Source organism: Aythya ferina, assembly GCF_964211825.1.
Source record: "Aythya ferina genome assembly, chromosome: 11".
Taxonomy (NCBI): domain Eukaryota; kingdom Metazoa; phylum Chordata; class Aves; order Anseriformes; family Anatidae; genus Aythya; species Aythya ferina.
Window position 1 is genome coordinate 14,821,916 of NC_140307.1, and position 18,323 is coordinate 14,840,238.

The 18,323-nt window shown below is 42.0% G+C and overlaps 1 protein-coding gene across 4 annotated transcripts in view; it reads right to left on the reverse strand.

Moving 5' to 3' along the window:
• TLN2 (talin 2) overlaps positions 1-18,323 on the reverse strand; it is a 222,685-nt gene that overhangs the window by 161,345 nt on the left and 43,017 nt on the right. Inside the window, exon 1 of one of the 4 annotated variants that reach the window (XM_084531655.1) lies at positions 13,039-13,108. The exons of 1 other annotated variant lie outside the window; for it this stretch is intronic. The gene's annotated coding sequence lies outside the window, so the exon portion shown is untranslated. Of the gene's footprint in view, positions 1-12,783; positions 12,856-13,038; positions 13,109-18,323 lie in introns of those variants that run through there. 2 more of the 4 variants (XM_084531653.1, XM_084531654.1) reach the window with 2 other exon arrangements.

Below are 18,323 nucleotides of genomic sequence, written 5' to 3' on the forward strand. Positions count from 1 at the left end.
AAAGGAGAATCAAAGAGCAGCTATCTGTCCTGTGATCTGCCAACCATCAAAGAAAACAGCTTTTTACAGAGGCCAAGTGCTCTATCCCTGATAACTGGACACTGAATTTGTGAGGGTTTGTTGTTGTTGATTTTGTTTGCTTCTTTCTTTCTTTTTTTTTTTTTAAAATGGCATTCATCTGAAGTCTTGAAACACCTAGTTGAAGAGACAAAATTATTGAAGTTGAGGTATAATAGGATTTGCTCTTCTCAAAATAGGAAAATAGGACAGTAACTGCAGCAGTGCTTGCAGGCGTTCATTTTCCAGGGAATGACACCTTTATTTTTACAGGCTGCACTCCAGTATGCAGCTACTAAATATTTTGGGAGTGTTTACCACGTCAACAACTGGGGAGGGTGGAAGGAAGGCAAGAAAATAAAGGAAAAACACGTACATATTTGCCCTAAAAATTAAAGCTTCACAAATAAGAAAAAACAAGTATTTAAGAAACAAAAGATTAACACCAAAATCCAAGAAATGTATTTCTGAGTTTTGCGATAAGTAGTAACAAAGGCTAACAGACTTTCATCTTAAGTATACATGATACAGTTACAGTGCACCAAAAAATGGGCTCCTCATATTCCAAGTACAAGTCAAAATTAACAAAATCTTAAAGCTTCCTCTTTTTGCTGCTAAAAATGAACAAGAAAATTAAAAGCACACACATAACAGCTCATCTTAACTAAGTTTAACAGAATTTGAACCTATAAAATGCTAAACAACACACAAGTAGAGAGCATGCCAGATGCTAAAAGCCTCCCAGTCAAAGTGATATTAACACTCAGGAAGCTGAAAGAAAATATACTAAAAGTTACACATCACTGCAAGATGAGGTCAATTATATCCTCTTGAATACAAAGGAATACACTCGCAGGTAAAATGGATACAACACACTTTTAATCTTTCCCAAATTGCTAGCTATCAAGACAAAATACCATTAGCTACACAACCTAGCTCAGTATCATTAGGTTTGGTTTTCAATATTCGTTGTGATAGATAGCAATTCACCCATGAAGGTTAAAAGCTGCACTTTCATTATCAAAAAATAGCTAATTTGTCACGTACAGCATCATCAGTAACAAGTTCTTGAACAAGTATTGCCAAAGTGGTTTTCGGATTATTAGGCCAGTACTTTGGATATCTGAGCCTATAATAAGATGGGCTTCAGACGTTCTTAACCTAAAACGCCAGTGTTAAATGCAATAGTCTTGTTCATCTATATAGTCTTCGTTTTATCCTGCTAACAAATAGTTTCATAAAAATATGTTACTACATTTGAATTATACTTTTGGTAATTCCTATTCAGTGATACCATGGACACAACTGGATTCTGAATGTCAGATGTACAGGAAACAAATCCCTACTACAGTAATGTTAGGCATGGCATCTGTTGAATACACTTAAAGTAACATCTATCATCAGCCAAACCTGATGGGGCACATCTGGAAACTGTTTGCTTTTTTTTTTTTTTTTTTTTTAATTTACTTATGCAACAATTTGAAAATACTGTGCTAAGTTGAGGACTTAGACTGTAGCATGTATAACCACATCAGTCCTGCCCACATGGCTACCCAGCTCTGATCCCCAGCAGCGCCCTGGAATCCACAGTTGGCTACATGCGAAAAGAGCGAAATATCAAGTGACAGGAGAACTTGGCCTTAAACTACCAAGCTCACTTTTCCCAGAGAGAGAGAGAGAGAGAGAGAGAGAGAGAGAGAGAATGAGAATGCAGAAACAAAAAATAGATGCCAGTGATTCATTGATAGAGGGTGCAACGGTTCTGCGTACTTACAGGTACACAGATTCCCATTGTATTTCAAAGACTTCAACTGCTTCCACGGATAACAGAAAAACTGCATTCGATAGAAGAGAACATCATAAGTATACGTGACAGAAAACACAACTTGACCACCTCGTGAATAATCTGCACTGTCCTCAAGCATAGTAACAGTCATAAGACAAGGGTAGCCCTACCTTCTTAAAATACAATCAAAAAAGCTTTCTTTGCTTGAATGCTACTGCAGTCCTTCTTACAAATATCAAGTGTAAACCAGTTTTGCATTGTATATGCAGTCTTCCACATTACCTAGAGATGCACTTTTCCAAGTTGTAAACCTAAATCCTTACATCCTAGGCGTAACCTAGGGCCCTAGCAAGTTGAACACCATTTTTCTTAGTGTTCACAATCCTGTAGTTGCTACTGAGCCCTGTCAAACTTCATTTTGCACTTCTATCTTGTGTAATTGTTAGCAACACCTCAATAAACAAACAGTAAGCACAAACACCATTGCACAGCTATTCCAGTAGGACTAGAACTTGAACAACCCCATTCAATGAAAGACAGTATCAACACACTTCATTTGAAGTTAGAAGCATGGAAACCACCTCCTATCTACACCTTGTTTTATGTAACACTAAGTTGCTATGTATTTGAAACCATTAAACAGAAGATACAGCAGGACAACAGAAGATACATGAATCAATTAGATTCTTTTCCTCTTTTCCTGATGCGGGGATTTCAAAGCCATGTTACTGACAAATTCATTTTCTGTGCTACTTGGTGAGCACTGCCTTTGGCCTATATATTTCTTCCAAACACCCAAGAAAGACTGCTTCTTTGTTTAGCTGCATGAGACATTAACTATTGCAAGACTTGCTGCCAAACAAGCCAAGAGACCACTTGAATCCACTAACTGTCAATATAAGCAAACTTAAATTGTAATCTATTATACTCATAAGCTGCAGCACTCTGCAGACTTTTCCAGACCGTCTCAGAGCAGTATAATCATAAGCTTATTTCCTCCAGCACAAGAAAATCAGACTCCTCTAAAGCAAAGGCATTTCAAATGCTTTAGTTCTTGACTCATCCCACTAGGAAGACACACCACTGTATCACTCATTTGCAGTATAACACTGAGATGAGAGAACCTTAAGATCAAGGCTTAGCCAATTTTTATTATTAAACAATTAGATGGTTAAGCACACAGTCTTTAAACCTCACCCCCCTTGAGTGGAAACAACAGCCACTATCTGCTCATGTATCCGACATATAATTTCAAGTTTACATAATACAGAAATCGTCTTTGACAGAACTTCTATTATAGTCAAAACCTTCCTAAAAGGTATCCTCTTTACATAAAGGATTTTGCAGAAGAGGTGAGAACCTTTTCCCTTCTGCGTGCCAAAGAAAGCCTTCCAAAGTAGATGCAACTAAACAAGGAGAAACAAATGCCTTAGTCTTCACACATCTAACCGTGGATATCTCCAGAAAGCTGGTTATATGTCTCTGGACACCACACACTTAAAAGAGGCCAATGCTTATTGATTGTGTGCCCTTGATCCCCACTTTATTTCTTGAATAAATATCAAAGCTGCAATGGAAACCAAGGGTTGCTGGAAATGCACATTTTTAGCTTTTGAAATTCTGCTCTGAATTCACTCTAATAATTATTAGTCAGGACTTGCATCTTTCACGTGACACTACTACTTTTTTTGATGAACACAAACAGATCCTTTGTTATAACCCCTTGAATTTCCAGGGTAAAGAACTAGCACCAGGATTCTGCAACACCATTCACATCTCACTTCCTTGTTCCCAAGACTTGCATTACCTAATCAAAGTATGCTGAACAGTAACACAAGTTCACTTGTTGACATTCTTCGCCAAACCATATCACCTGAAGTTTTTTATACAAATACTTCAGTCTGGCCCCATTTTGAAGAAAGAGTTGCTTCCATGCAAGCATTCCTTAAACACCAAAGAACAAAAACCAAGAAACAGAAGGAAAGGGTAACCTCTGCCCTACTTGTTCCAGCTCCACTATCACATGTGCCCATTGTTTCCCTACCTAGTGGTCACTGACACACTCACAGTGCTCTGTCAACCAGCACTGTCCAAGCCTAGATCCAACCAGCTGCTTCCAAGAGTCACGCTTCTTAGACAAGCTTTGTTGTACAACTACTAGGTCTTCATTAGCGTAGTACTCAGTAAGTACATAGTTACATACTACCTAATTGTGGTACAGAGTAACGAGCATTTTCCTACGCGCATTTGAATATTCTGTAAGTATTGTCAGAAGAAAGCTTTTCTAATTCTAAGCCAGTTGGAGACATCTCAAATATGAATTGCTAGAATTTCCAACAGCAAATTCCCAACAAGTACAAATGTTTCAAGTATCTCTAAATTGACCAGGCAGAAAAACAAACAAACAAACAATTGTCCTCTAATGAACACCAAGGAAGATGGTTTTACCTGAAGGAAGGTAAGCATCACTTGCACAACATGTCTCCAGCATCTTGACTCACCTGTCATGTGAAGTAGCACCCACAGCTGCTTCCTGCTATTCTTACCCATTCCGAATAAGGGAAAGAGGGATCCCAGAGAATAAATGTATAGAACAATGTCACAAATAAAATATGGTAAACTGGGGACTCTCCTCTTAAAAAACAATTTAACTCTAAAAGGAAAAAAAAGCCTTTAAGAAATACATGTTGGTACCACATACTCACTACATTGAAACAGACTTTCTAGAAGTTAAGATGATTGCTTTCACTGTCTGATCATACTAGTACAAAGACTACTTCAGAGGTAGTAATGCAATTTTATTTTAAATAACGTAAGGTACAACTTGAGCAAGAAATTTTAAGTATAGAGTCAAGTAAATAAAAGATCAATACCAATCAGTCAATACCAATTGCACTATACTGCAAATCTTCTGTCTTTACAAAGCTACAGTTAAAAAAAAAAAAAAAAAAACACAAAACAAAACAAAAAACTGCTCTCTTTTCTTTTACCCATGTATTTTCTGTCCTCATTCTAAATTTTTCCTTTGGTTTTATGAGGTTCCTTGTAAACAACTGAAAAAGCAACTCCCTCCTTAATCTTCCCTTTTTACCGAAGGGACTTATCAGCAAGCCCACCTTGCTTCTGCATCCTCTTCAGGGACTGAAGTTGTGTTTAATTCCTTACAACTCCCATGACAGCTACGAAAAGCTGAGCTGTACATGCAGAGATACACTTATTGGGTGGGTACCAAGACAGTATTGCCGCCTGATAGCAGATGTTTAGCAGGTACTTGAAACTTATCTTTAAGGGAAGTTCTGTAGCCTAAGGCAAGATGAAAACTACATTGTGTTGGCCAACAAACAAACTGAGTTAAGAATTACTGTCCTGTCTTAGAAGTCCTAGACAAAAGAAAAAAATACTTCAATTATTTAGGAATGCTTACTTCTAAAAGTTTATGCGGCATGACCTGAGGCCACACTTCACAAAGGTGTGATCATTAGAATTTGTTTGTTAACACAACACACAGGGGTCACACTACCGAACAGCCCATTTAAAGTACAAGAATGCGAGGCAAGTGAAGACAAGGAATTCTAACCAAGGAAATGCACAAGTGGTTTAGGGCCCTCTGTAGGGACCCTACAGATGATCTTATTCATCTCATCTTGCTTGAAAAGCGTTGCTGCATGCAAAGATACTGTGGCAGATTTGTTTTTTTCCTTCAAAATCCATGTGCATCAACCAGCAGGATCAATGCATGGCTAGCAGCTTTTCTAATATGCAGCTATACAAGAATACAGGATCCTGAACACCTCAGTTCAACACCTGAGCAAACAGACTTCAAATCCCCCTTCCCACTCTGCTTTGATCATCAGTATTTGAACACAATAACTTCTGTTTAACCATGACTACAACACTACTCTCGGCTTCCTCGGTAGCTTGCGAGTTACCATGTAAGGAAATGTGTAATATATCACTTACACTAGAACTAGATCTCACAAAGTGAGGAAAAAAAAAAAAAAGAAAAGAAAAAAAAAGTTTTGTTGTTCATGTGTAGGGCACACAAAGCAAGAAGTAGCACCCAAAGCTGCAGACTAAAATTAAGTTTTGGAAGCTAAGAACAAGCAAGTGATCTTACCCCACTGCAAGACCGTGAAAACTCAGAAACCCACACCGATGGGCTATAGCATGCCATCACCATCCCACCAATTACAGAATTAAAAATACCTCATATGGTCAAGGCTTGTCAGACAACCAAGCATGGTAAACTGTATAAAGCAATGCTTTATCAAGACCAAACGACAAGGAGCTAAAGACAAAGTATTAATCGGACTAAGAGAACATGACTTGAACCTCCATGAACAAACAAACATAGATAATTTTTTTTTTATCAAAACAGGCACAAGTTACTAACAAAGAGCATCCCTTGTTCCAGACTGTTCATAAAACCAATAATCTCTGGTTTGGAGCTGGGCTAACAGTACTCCTTGTAACAACCTCCTCTATGGAAGGGGAAAAAAAAAGCCTCAACCAAAGAAAACTCAAGTATCTGGTTAAAACAGGGTAGTTAGCATGCTTAGGAAGCAGACTACTCAAAGTGATTTAATACGGATGTACATGTACACACACACCGAGCAGCTGCTGAGCTTTGTGTTAAGATGACTCTTACATAAGTTCCCAAAGCAACTTCATAAAAAGTTGATAATTTTATTAAGCACCAGATTCCCTAACACTAATGAACAGAGCAACTATTGCAGAAATGGTTGGCTAGCATGGCCAGTATCAGGCCTGCCTGATTCCACGATTTCTGTCCCCAAGTGGTACAGCTGCTGAGTATTTGTCACCTGGAGTGGCCTGCAGCGTTCTTAGCACAGCACTGGCCAGACACCGCAGGGTTTGCCATGAATTGCCTACAAAGTAAAGCATGAAGACAGATAATACAATTCCAAATGCATGGTTACCGTGATCCCCAGACACAGAAAAAAATAACACACCATAACACTACTAGGCACACTCAAAACCCTGCAACATGAAAAATTCCCAGGTTTTATCTGATTTGCACAGCTGGACTTGTAAACCATACTGTGCCACTACATGGTCAGCTACTAAACGTAATTATTTTCCTCGAGATCATCAAGCTTCATAGTATTGTTTTCCATGGCACTTTTTGGTACTTAAAGACTTGGTGTTAACATGGGATGGTTTCTTGTGATCACTACCATGGGATCTCTCAAGCCTGGACCATTTTCTTTTAGGAACAGCTACGGGTCTCCCCATAAGAGCTGAGTATCTGCTTCTTCTGGAACGAGGTGGCTGTCTTGGACAACACAACAGGGCAGCATAGAAAAGGAGGAAAAACTCAAGCATCCATGTTCTCCAACTACCACAGGCAGTGCAATGGATACAGGTAGCATCTCTAGGAAACTATTTCCTGCTCCTGGGAAGGGTTCGTTCTGTTTAGCCCCTGGCCTTTGTTTTCTTGTATCTCAAGGGACAAAATGTCACTCACCCATATAGAACCCATGAATCCATTTGAACTTATCCCATACTTAACTATATCTTCTACACGCAGTGGCCTTAGACAAGGCGCATCTAACTCATTGCAATCCCCTTTCTGTCCTCTTGGTGCCTGGGTTTGTGCTTTCGCTAATGCACAGTCTGGCCTCTCCTACCTCACTAGGCAAAATCCAGCTAATCTCGCTGCCTTCATGGGTTTTTCTTCTGTACATTCAGTTATGTTTCTCTTGGCATCCTCGGCTGCTTTTAAGTCTGGTTAGCATCATGCTGCAGCTGAACATGGAATTAGGCAATTCACCTACAACCACACTGACCCAGGCCTTACCTACAACCGCAAAACCAGCCAATGATTTTTTTTAATTTTTAATTCAAAATATTAACATTTTCCAGGGTAGGTGCACATAAGACCTTGGGTTCTCCTCTGGGGACTGTACATCTTAAGCTAATGCACATAACATTTCCCAGGAGTGCTATAAACATCACAACAAAATTATCTCATTTCCCACAGCCTTTGCTGTTTTAAAGTGAAGCTGGGCATTTCTCTCTCCCTCCCCGTAATAGTTCCTTCAGTGATATTCTGGCTCAGGAGGCCTGCCACTATTTCTTTCTGCTTGACCCTGCAGTCCTGCCATGCAGCAGCAGCGAATACTCGATCCTTTCCCCAGGTAACTCAGATACCTCTTGCCAACGGGAAATGTTTCCTTAAACCAGGAACAAAAATTAAGACAAGAAAATTTGTGGCCAAAAACAGGATGATTACAAGGAAACACAGAACTTGCAAGCTACAGGGAAATGCAGCATTCAAGTTCTGATTCCTGACCTCATTTATTCATACATCCATCTATAGGCCCATCGATGGATTTCAATTCTGTCCTGTTATTTCAACATTTTTATCATGTCTAATGCACTGTGTATTAGTTCTACACCACCATCACATTGCTACCACCACCCCTCCAAATCGATTACTACCGGTCTTTTCTTCAACACAGTTGAATTATCAATTCTGCCAAAAATTCATTCCCTGATTTCCTTCTCTGTCTCTCCAGCAACTACCACCTTGCTGTTTCCTGTAACTCAGTACTTGGCATATTGAAATTGGACAGTCAAAGATAAGAGGTACTTCCCATCAATGCCTTTAGGGCTAATTAATGTTTCCACTAATACACATTCAAGCCAGATTTTTACCACCAGTAAGTTTTCAACATTGTTTTATGCTTATGTATTTTGTCTACATTTGAACTTTAAGTATCACATTCCAAAAAATGAAACAGCTTTCCCATTAGTACATACCACCTCTGTATATTGACTACATTAAAAGCTAGATTCCACATATCTGCAACAAAGGCAAACGTACAATATTACAGATACCAGCTCCCAAGAAAAATAAGAGATCGTTAGACACAAATATACAAGCATACGTGTGCTAAGAAAATCCCTATGCAGCTCTGAAGGCCTTCCTCAACTGAAGACAATCCTATCATTTAAGTTCTCACCCCACTCAACACTGACACACTGCAGTAACAAACACTTCTACCTCAGCTGATAGAAATGTAAATTGTTATTCAGCTTGAAAAACTCAATGTCCCATATAGTACCACTAATTCTTCATCACCCTAATGGTTATTTGCTGTGATTTAGAAGAGTGAAACCCTCCTGGCCTCTTCCTGTGTTAAATGTCACTTTTCTATGGAAATAAAATCTCAGCGTTACAAAAGCTGCCAGACAGAAAGACCCAAGGTTCATTTACAATTCACTTCAGTTGCCACTTTCTTCCTGCTGCCCAAACGCAGAAAGATGAGCTACCTACAGAGAATGCAAGTGAGGCAGTTTCAAGTGCCTGTCTGACCCACCTTGGCAGAAATTCAGCTGGTTGCTGCCAAGTAAAGGGACTGCGAGTAAGAAGTCAACAGCATAGTACTGTAAAGATATTTTAAGACAAGACTTATTATTGTATGGCCACCCTCATGTTGTCAAGTCAGTCTGTGTTCTCTGGCTTTATGAATATGCTTTGGCAAAAAAGCACTGGAGCTTTGAGAATTGAGGGGGTGGATCTCAGGGGATGGAATACCAACTTGCAGCTGGAAGTGGGAAACATCAAAATGTTATCACAATTGCTTTAAGTATGCAGGCTAATTCAAACTCAATTCCAATATAATCATGTGTGCACGTAACACGCCCAGGGAAAAGATTCTCTGCCACTACCATGAAATGGGTTTTCAGCAGCATTAGCAGGTACAGAAATCAGCATTCACAGTTACAAGATTAACACAAAAACTAACCACAGGCTCATCGCCAAGCCTCACTTGAAAGGCATCTGCCTATTGCATCCAGAGATAGAAGGCCACAGTTTTCTAATTGAGCAGGCCCAAAATTTCAGCATCGTGTGGATCAGCCTTGCATTTACAGGTCTAAGTAGCTCAGTAAAAGATTATCTCTTAAAATCAGTAAAAGATTATCTCTTAAAAAGAGATGTGATGTCCATACTCCTAACAGTCTCATCCAGGGATAAAAAGACCTTAACTATTCTGCCTAACAGAAAAAGAAAAAAAAAAAAAAAAAAAAAAAGCTCTGCTGTTTTATTTGCGTTGTCCCTGCCACCACAAGTTCTTCAGTTCAATTTACTTATTGTTCTTATTACCACATGTGGTCAAAAGGAAAACTCACTAAGGAAAACCTGGCATTCTCCTTTGGGTACAAACAGACAAAACTACCAGAAACAACTTCAACTACACACCAGCAACATGTGTTCTGACTGACATACTGCAATGCAAAAGCAAACAAATGAAACCTAACATGCAAAATATTACACACTGAGACAGCCTCCCCCCCCTGCTTTGCAACAACACCCAACCATTTTGTTTGCTCTTCTCAATTTGCATCAGCATTCTATTGTCTGCAGACACATGTATAAACAGACTTGCCAAATCTTTAAAGGATTCATGAGCAGGGAAAAAATGAATTTTGGAAAGCTGGATTCAGTGCTCTCACACATCTCTCCCCTTCTTAATTATGATCCAGTGCAAAAGCAACATCTGGATGAGAACTTAGCAAGAAATTTAGTTTATTTAAAAAAAAAAAAAAATCAGGATGTCTACACATTTGGCAGTTTGTTGAAAACCCCAAAGTTTAGAGAGGAGATGAGGATTACTTCAAACATTGTTTTTGGTATTTTAATGCTAACATTATGTCTTGGAATGATGGTTCAGCAAGCAGCATTGCCCACATCTCATCACGAACACACAGTATTGCTATTGCAGCAGCTGTCTGACCCTAAAATGCCACAACAAGGAATGGAGGTGGATGTCTACTCCTGTCTAGCTGTAATGACTAATTAAGTGCTGGCATTTTTGGAAGCTGCCCAGACCTCACATTTGCACAGATTTGATAGATATATATTCTACAGGTAAGCATACTAAGTGACATAGTCCAACTATGCATGCTTCAGAACATCCTTGCTATGCTGGGTCAAGTCTTTCCAGAGCAATATCGGATAAAGTTTTTTTTTTTCACAGCAAAAAACAAGTCATCATGAAGATTATGCAGTTCAAGCAATGCCATGGCCAGATACTTCTGTCAAGCCCACACCTCCCTCTCCAAAAATAAAAAAAGAATTGAATAGACTGCAGTGCTGTTTTACACTAATCAGTTATATTTTTAACTACAGATGCATTTCCTAATGTAAGTAGAATTTGGTGATTAGATTAGTTGGCAGATCATGAAAGAAGTCTAAGAAAAACTGCACAGCAAACCAAGCTCAGAGTTAAAGTACTTAATCCTTTGCAGTTCAAATGCAAATTGATGTTTCTCAGCATCTTCTACTCCTATCCAATCCATCACATACACACCCCTCAAAAAAAACCTCTCGCCCTCTGAGGCACTACTACAGTGCAATGGCAACGTTTCAAATCAACTTAAATTAAGCTGTACCACATTCCATTACATGATATCATGCAACAGATGTTACTCTAAGAACACACAGGACAATTATTCAGAAGCATTCAGGGCAAAGTGCTATAATTTGGATGATAAAACAAATGGATATCCTACTAGAAATTGTTATACTCATTATCAAGTCTTACACGAAGATTCAAAACTTAAATGTTGACCAAGTTTGTCACAGCTAACACGGAGACTTAGACTCACAACCAGAAACAAGAGCTCTTCTCCTATTTAGGCTCAATAAAAATGGGAAAGCTGGAAGAAAATTCAGCTTAATTCTCTAGCTCTGCAGTACCAGTGAGCTAAATGAACTGTTGTTAAACTGATATGAAAAACACTTGCCAGAAGCAAGAGGCTTTTTCCTAGCTCTGTGGTAGCCTTCAATCACAAGGAACTGCCTCAAATATTTCATATTTTGAAAGATAAAGCAAAAGTAGCAGTTCAGACAACGTCAATCATCATCAACGTAGCTAACAGGTGCATCGTCTGACCACTACCTCAAACAAATGGTAAAGTTTTTCACTTACTACGATTTGTAAGGTATTCTTAAAACTAACACTGGAAGCTTTCACCTATACTTAGAACACATGGACACACACATAAAAATACATGTTGCGGTACATAAGCAAGAGCAATCTGGTAGATCTGTTGTTTGTTTGCTTTCTAATCATATGGGCATTTTCCATAGTTAATGGGCTCTCTCAACCATGCAGATCTGATGCTTTGAAGTACCATGCTTTCAAACCCAGAGTTGGCCTTCTGGCTTGAAATTTAACATGGCTCAAACTTGGCTCTAAAACACAGCTCTGTAAAATAAGCTTATAAAAGAGCTGGAGAAAAGCGGGCAGCTATTTAATCTGACAGAGCTTTTGAATCACTGACCATTCCCATGGTCTCTCCAGCTAGACACTGCAGCAGTGTTTTGACACAAAACCCGATGCAGAACCCAAATAAATCAAAGCTGCCGGTCGGCACGGCAGAGCCCCTCGGAAGACGAAGACAGCAGGAGCCCCAGCTGCAGGACAGGCGCTGCGCCCAGCCCGGGGCGGGTTCCCCCCGAGGCACCAGCACATCCCGCAGCCACGGGGCAGGGCGGCCCGGCAGGAGGGTGCCCGGGCACGGCGGGGAGGCACCGGGGGAGCACCGCGCCGGGCAGCCCGAGGCGAGGGACAGCCGGGGAGCAGCGAGGCTCGAGGACACCCACACACACACACACGGAGCTGCATGCACGGCACGATCGTCCTTGTGAGGCCGTCACTTGCAGCGTGCTGCGAGCACAGAGCTTTCTCCCCCCGCCGCCGCCCCCCACCACCCGGCCGCAGCCCCGAGGGAGCCGCTCCGGCCCCGGGGCACGGGGCTGCGGTGGGGCAGCGCCACCGGGACGCGGCAGCCGCCCCCTGCCCTGCCCTGCCCGCAGCGGGCTCGGAGCCGTCCCCTCCCGGCGGCTCGGCTCGGCACGGAGCGGGCACCGGCGGAGCAGGACGGGGGTCCCCGCGGGCTCCTACCGGGAACGGCGTGGTTGCGGCGCTGCCGAGCCCCGAGCCCCGAGCCCGCCGCTCTCCTCCTCCTCCTCCTCCTCCTCCCTTCCCGTCCTTCCTCGCCCCGCTCCCGCGCCGCCGCCTCCCGCAGCTGCCGCCGCTGCGGACTCGAGGCGCAGACCCCCGGCGGGGGGGGGCAGGAAGCGCGTCATCACTCCGGGACCGCCCGGCCCGGCCCGGCCCGCAGCCCCGCGGCCCCGCCGCCCGCCCCCGGGCCCGTACCTGAGCGCTCCGCAGCGGCCCCGCGGCAGCCGCTGAGGCGATGTGGGCAGCGCCGCTGCCGCCCTGCCCGCCCCCAGCCGCGCTCCCCGGCCGCTCCTGAGGGAGGAGGAGGAGCGGGAGGAGGAGGCAGGGGGAGCCGGGCGCGTTCCTCCGCCAGGACGAGGAGCCCCGGGACGGGGACGGGGAGGCGACGGCTGCCAAGCACCTGAGCACAGCCGCAGCGATCTAAACCGCCCACGGGTCTTGCGTGAAGCGCTTGCAACGCCACCGGCGAGGACTTGGCTGCTGTGGTTCCACAGGAGGGGTTTGGGGCTCCTCAGAGGGTCCTGTTTTAACTGTGGCACTGCCCTCACGGCTGGACAGGTGGTTTCCATGCCAACACCTGTATGGGAAAGGAGGCGACTGCAAACCCAGTCCCTCGCGTGAGCTACTTGCATGCACACCGGGGCCTCTGTCAGTGAATCCGCTACAATTCAACATCCCACAGCCAAACATGATGAAGCCTTCCTTGTTCGGCACACAGATCAGCTTCGCCATCACAAAATACATGACGGCCACGCCAACGTTGTTCCTGTGCTGTGTTACTTTATTTCCTGGCCACAATACTTCAATAGAAAATTCCTCAAGCTCGTTGCTTTACTTCACTGCATTGCCTTTTTCTGCCTCATTTTTTTAACCTTTCTCTAGCCTGCATGTTCATGCACATACCAACACGCAAGTTCTAGACTATTGCTCATTTTGGACGAGTGCTCTCCTGTGGTCTCCCGGCCCGACCGCTCACAGGAAGGCCATGTAAGCCTCTGTACCACAATGCCCCCCAGACCTCCTCTTTGAAATGCCAGCAAAAATACCAAGCAGTGAAATGTTCCTGTAGTATGCAGTGCAATGATGGGACCAGGCTAGCCTGTACCAGTTCAGTTTCTGGCTACTCCCAGCCCATCTGTGTGTCTGGACCCATTTACTGCCTAATGTCTTTGCAACCAGCCATTGACTTGTTTTGCAGCACATAACTTTTTTTTTTTTTCCCCTTTTTTGCTTGTACAGTACAGTAATAATTCACGAGAATAATATTATAAAATATATAGTAATATAAGAATAATGTTCTAATAATAAATTAGATCTATCAATCTGCCATTTGAGGATCCAGCTTTTGTTACTCCAGTAATAAAGAACAGTCCTATTTTCACTGCAGTACAGTGGATATAGAGATGGACGTGAAAATGCTTACATCAGTGTACTCGTGTAAACTTCTCTAGCATTTCTAGAAATCTTTTGGCCTCTCATTTCACTTCTATTCAGTCTGCCACTGGTTTCCTGGAGTACCATTAAACCAATTCTACCAGTCATACCTGCTGAGTTTGAGATCTGAATATCTGCATAACAAAATGATCTCTTGAGATTAAATCAGATGTCAGTCACAGTTACCAGCCATGACAAGTAAAGTTTATGATTTGTAATGACATGAGAAAAATAAACTTTTTTTTTTTTTTAAGAATTTTTTTTTGCTTTACCTGTATTCAGACACATTTGTAAAATTGAAACACTCTATCAGGCATCTGACTTTACTTCTGAAGTTATGTTTTCCTTCCATCTCAGCTGTTCTAATGCTTTTCCTTTCCATCTCCCTAATCATCAAACCCCAGAGCCTTAACAGTAAGTGTGCTAAGTGTGCTGTGTACGTTGCCAGAGCAGAGATACAACAACCTTACGTGCTCGTACAAAACAAACTGGGACTGGCACATGCACATCAGGGATGCTCTCCAGTGGTTGTCAGGTAGGAGAGTAAGGCTGGGGACATTCCTTCAGCTTGGGAGGCAGATGTTAGGCAATCCCCCAAACCAGAGGAACTAAACAGCTACACAAACTATCCATAAATGCTGTCTTACCTGTTCATAGCCCTGTGATAATCCTGATGAAAATATTTTAGGCATCTGCTACTTAAAATAGCCCATGGATGACAGCAATTCTGGCATATTTACTGATGTTTCAGGTGAAGCAGAACTTAGTCAAGCATGCATACAGGGGCCTTCAATGAGGTGTGCTATAAACAGTTTTCTAATCTGTCATTTCAAATACATTTTAAATCACTATCTCAGAACACATCCATTAAAATGCAACATGAATCATCCCCAAGCATGTAAATTGGATTGCGTGTGTGTGTATGAGTGTGCGAATCAGCATATGCATTTCCACTGTGGTATGGCAGATTGAGAAAACTGACAGTGATAAAATAACCTTCTCCCATTATATAAATGAGTGTTCTGCCATTTACTAAAATAATTCAAACACCTCAGTGGAAATGATGTCACTTAAAAGGCTCGGGAAGCAAAATTCCAGCAAAATAAACTGCTTCGGAAAAGAAAAAAACAACAAACAAACAAACAAACAGAAACAGCTGGTTAGAAGAAGCTGGGCTAAGCTGTAACCAGACTGATAACTGCATTAGGTTTGGACAGATGAACTTGAAAGAGATAGCTTAAAAACAAAAGGGGGGGGGGGCATTTATGCTGAGTCAAAATCATTCTTGATGAGCAAAGTCAGGCAAACATCAGTACTGTCATTACTACTTTAGCATGAGGAGGCAGTGATATTATCAGGGCACTGACTGCACTAACAGTCTTTAATTGCTCTGACCTGCCTCACCTGGGGTCTTCACCCCACACCCTCTACCATGGGTGTCTTGGGGCTCTATTTAAGCTCAGCCTTGGGGAGTTTGTCTTGGTAGGACCTAGTTTATTGATTTTTTTTGTTTGTTTTTAAGTTTTCTTTGTCATGTATGTTCTTTATCTGATCTTGTTTAATGCTTCAGTGCTTAGTTGAGCTTAACTGTTAGTTTAAGGTTTGCTCTGCTTTTTTTTTTTTATTTATGTTGCTGTAGGATGGGCTCTGTTTGTTGAGGATTTTGTGTTAGAAGTGTTGCTGTATGTGGCCCTTCTTTAGGAAGTAGCTAACTCTTATTTCTTTCTGGTAGTTAATAGCATGGTTACAAACTCTTCAAATTGTTAGAGTGCTAAACTGTGCCACGTTGTTCTAAGGTTACTTTTACTACTGATGTTAAACCTGTGAAAGTTAAAACTTCTTATGGTATTAAGTAAGCATAGAATAAAAACTAACTGTTCTTAAACAGCTTATTTATGAACTTGGTAGTGAGGAATACTAGCTACATGGAGTGACTCAAATGATGAGTAAGATGTTGATACTAAATACAATAAAATTCTGTACATTGCCAGCCTGAAAAACTGGGAGTTTAGAAAATGCTGTTGCCAAGGGAGGCCCTGAAGAGATACGTGGGAGATGCTGCAAGTGCCTGCAGAAATAGCTGAGGTTTGTCATAATGTATGTGGTAGTAACTAATTGCACAGTCACTAAAAAGAAATCTGAAAGAAACTACCATTCTACCTAACAGCAAGGTGTATAGGTTCTTAAATGCTGCTTTAAAAACAAAAAACAAACAAAAAAAACAAACACTGTTAAAATCATCAGTGTAGGAGATAATGAAGTATCCCTATGTAGCTGGTTCCAGTGTTTCACCTTCCTGTAGAAGGCTTATTTAAGGACCTAGCCCAGGTTTGTGTAGTTAATTTAGCTGTCTTCTACCTGTATTGTTCTTGAATGCAGGGTAAATCAATGGGTCACGGTTTTGGCTGTGCAGTTATTCAAATGGTAACTCTACGTATATTTACAGAATCATCAAGGTTGGAAGAGACCTCCAAGATCACCTAGTCCAACCTCTGACCTAACACTAACCAGTCCTCCACTAAACCATATCACTGAGCTCTACATCTAAATGTCTTTAAAGACCTCCAGGGATGGTGACTCAACTGCTTCCCTGGGCAGCCCACTCCAATGTCTCACAACCCTTTCGGTAAAGAAGTTCTTCCTAAGATCCAACCTAAGCCTCCCCTGGTGCAACTTTAGCCCATTCCCCCTCGTCCTGTCACCAGGCACGTGGGAGAGCAGGCCAACCCCCACCTCGCTACAGCCTCCTTTAGGGTACCTGTAGAGAGCGATAAGGTCGCCCCTGAGCCTCCTCTTCTCCAGGCTGAACAATTCCAGCTCCCTCAGCCGCTCCTCGTAGGACTTGTTCTCCAGATCCCTCACCAGCTTTGTCGCCCTTCTCTGGACTTGCTCGAGCACCTCCATGTCCTTCTTGTAGTGAGGGGCCCAAAACTGAACGCAGTACTCGAGGTGCGGCCTCACCAGAGCCGAGTACAGGGGGACGATCACCTCCCTAGCCCTGCTGGCCACACTGCTTCTTATACAAGCCAGGATGCCGTTGGCCTTCTTGGCCACCTGAGCACACTGCTGGCTCATATTCAGCCGACTATCCACCATCACTCCCAGGTCCTTCTCTGCCTGGCAGCTTTCCAACCACTCCTCTCCCAGCCTTTAGCTCTGCTTGGGGTTATTGCGCCCCAGGTGCAGGACCCGGCACTTGGCCTTGTTGAACTTCATGCAGTTAAATATTATAAATATATATAATATGTATGTAACTTCACACAGTTAAATATTAAAAATACATATTAAATAAATACATATTATTAAAATACATTTTTTCTTTGCTAGACTGAAAGTATTGTGTGTTCTTGAAAGATAATTTCTTGTATCTTTATTCAGATCCTTATTAGACCACTAGCACATATATGACTCAAAAAATCTGATGGACATCTTTATATTGTTTTTTACCTTTTATTTCTCATTCAAATCTATCTTTTAAATAACTTCTACTATTCTCATGTTGAGCTAACTATTTTCTAATTTGTGTTTGTACATGGACTTTCTTTTTCCACTTCAAATGTTTCTCTGCTAACTGAGCTTTTTGATACTGGGCAATTTACCTCGTTTGTTCAGATAGTTTAGCTCTCTTCCAGGAGTACTCTCAGTAAGGTATTTTAAACTTGAGGTGTTGTGACTGCTAACTCCAGGAGTGCACAAAGGATGTTTTCTTGATGCAATAGTGCCTAAGAAATGAAAGCTGGTATTGTGGGCACCTCAGGGGCTTCTCAAAGATTAAGTCTTTCTGCTACCTTGATGTTGTTGCAATCAGACTTAAATCAAGTTACCAGTTTGTTCCTACATTTCTTGGGCAATATCCCAAGACCTCTCTGAGCTGAGAGGCAGTGAATGGCCCTTACATTACAGGTACAAAAGGGAGAGATAAACAAGGTATGTTATGACTTTCTTCCCCGTCACTCATTCCTACTTACAGGTATGAGACACCAGCAGCTGTAAGACCTGTACCATGTATAATGTTAGATGGATTCAGTGAAGATCTGGGGTGGGAG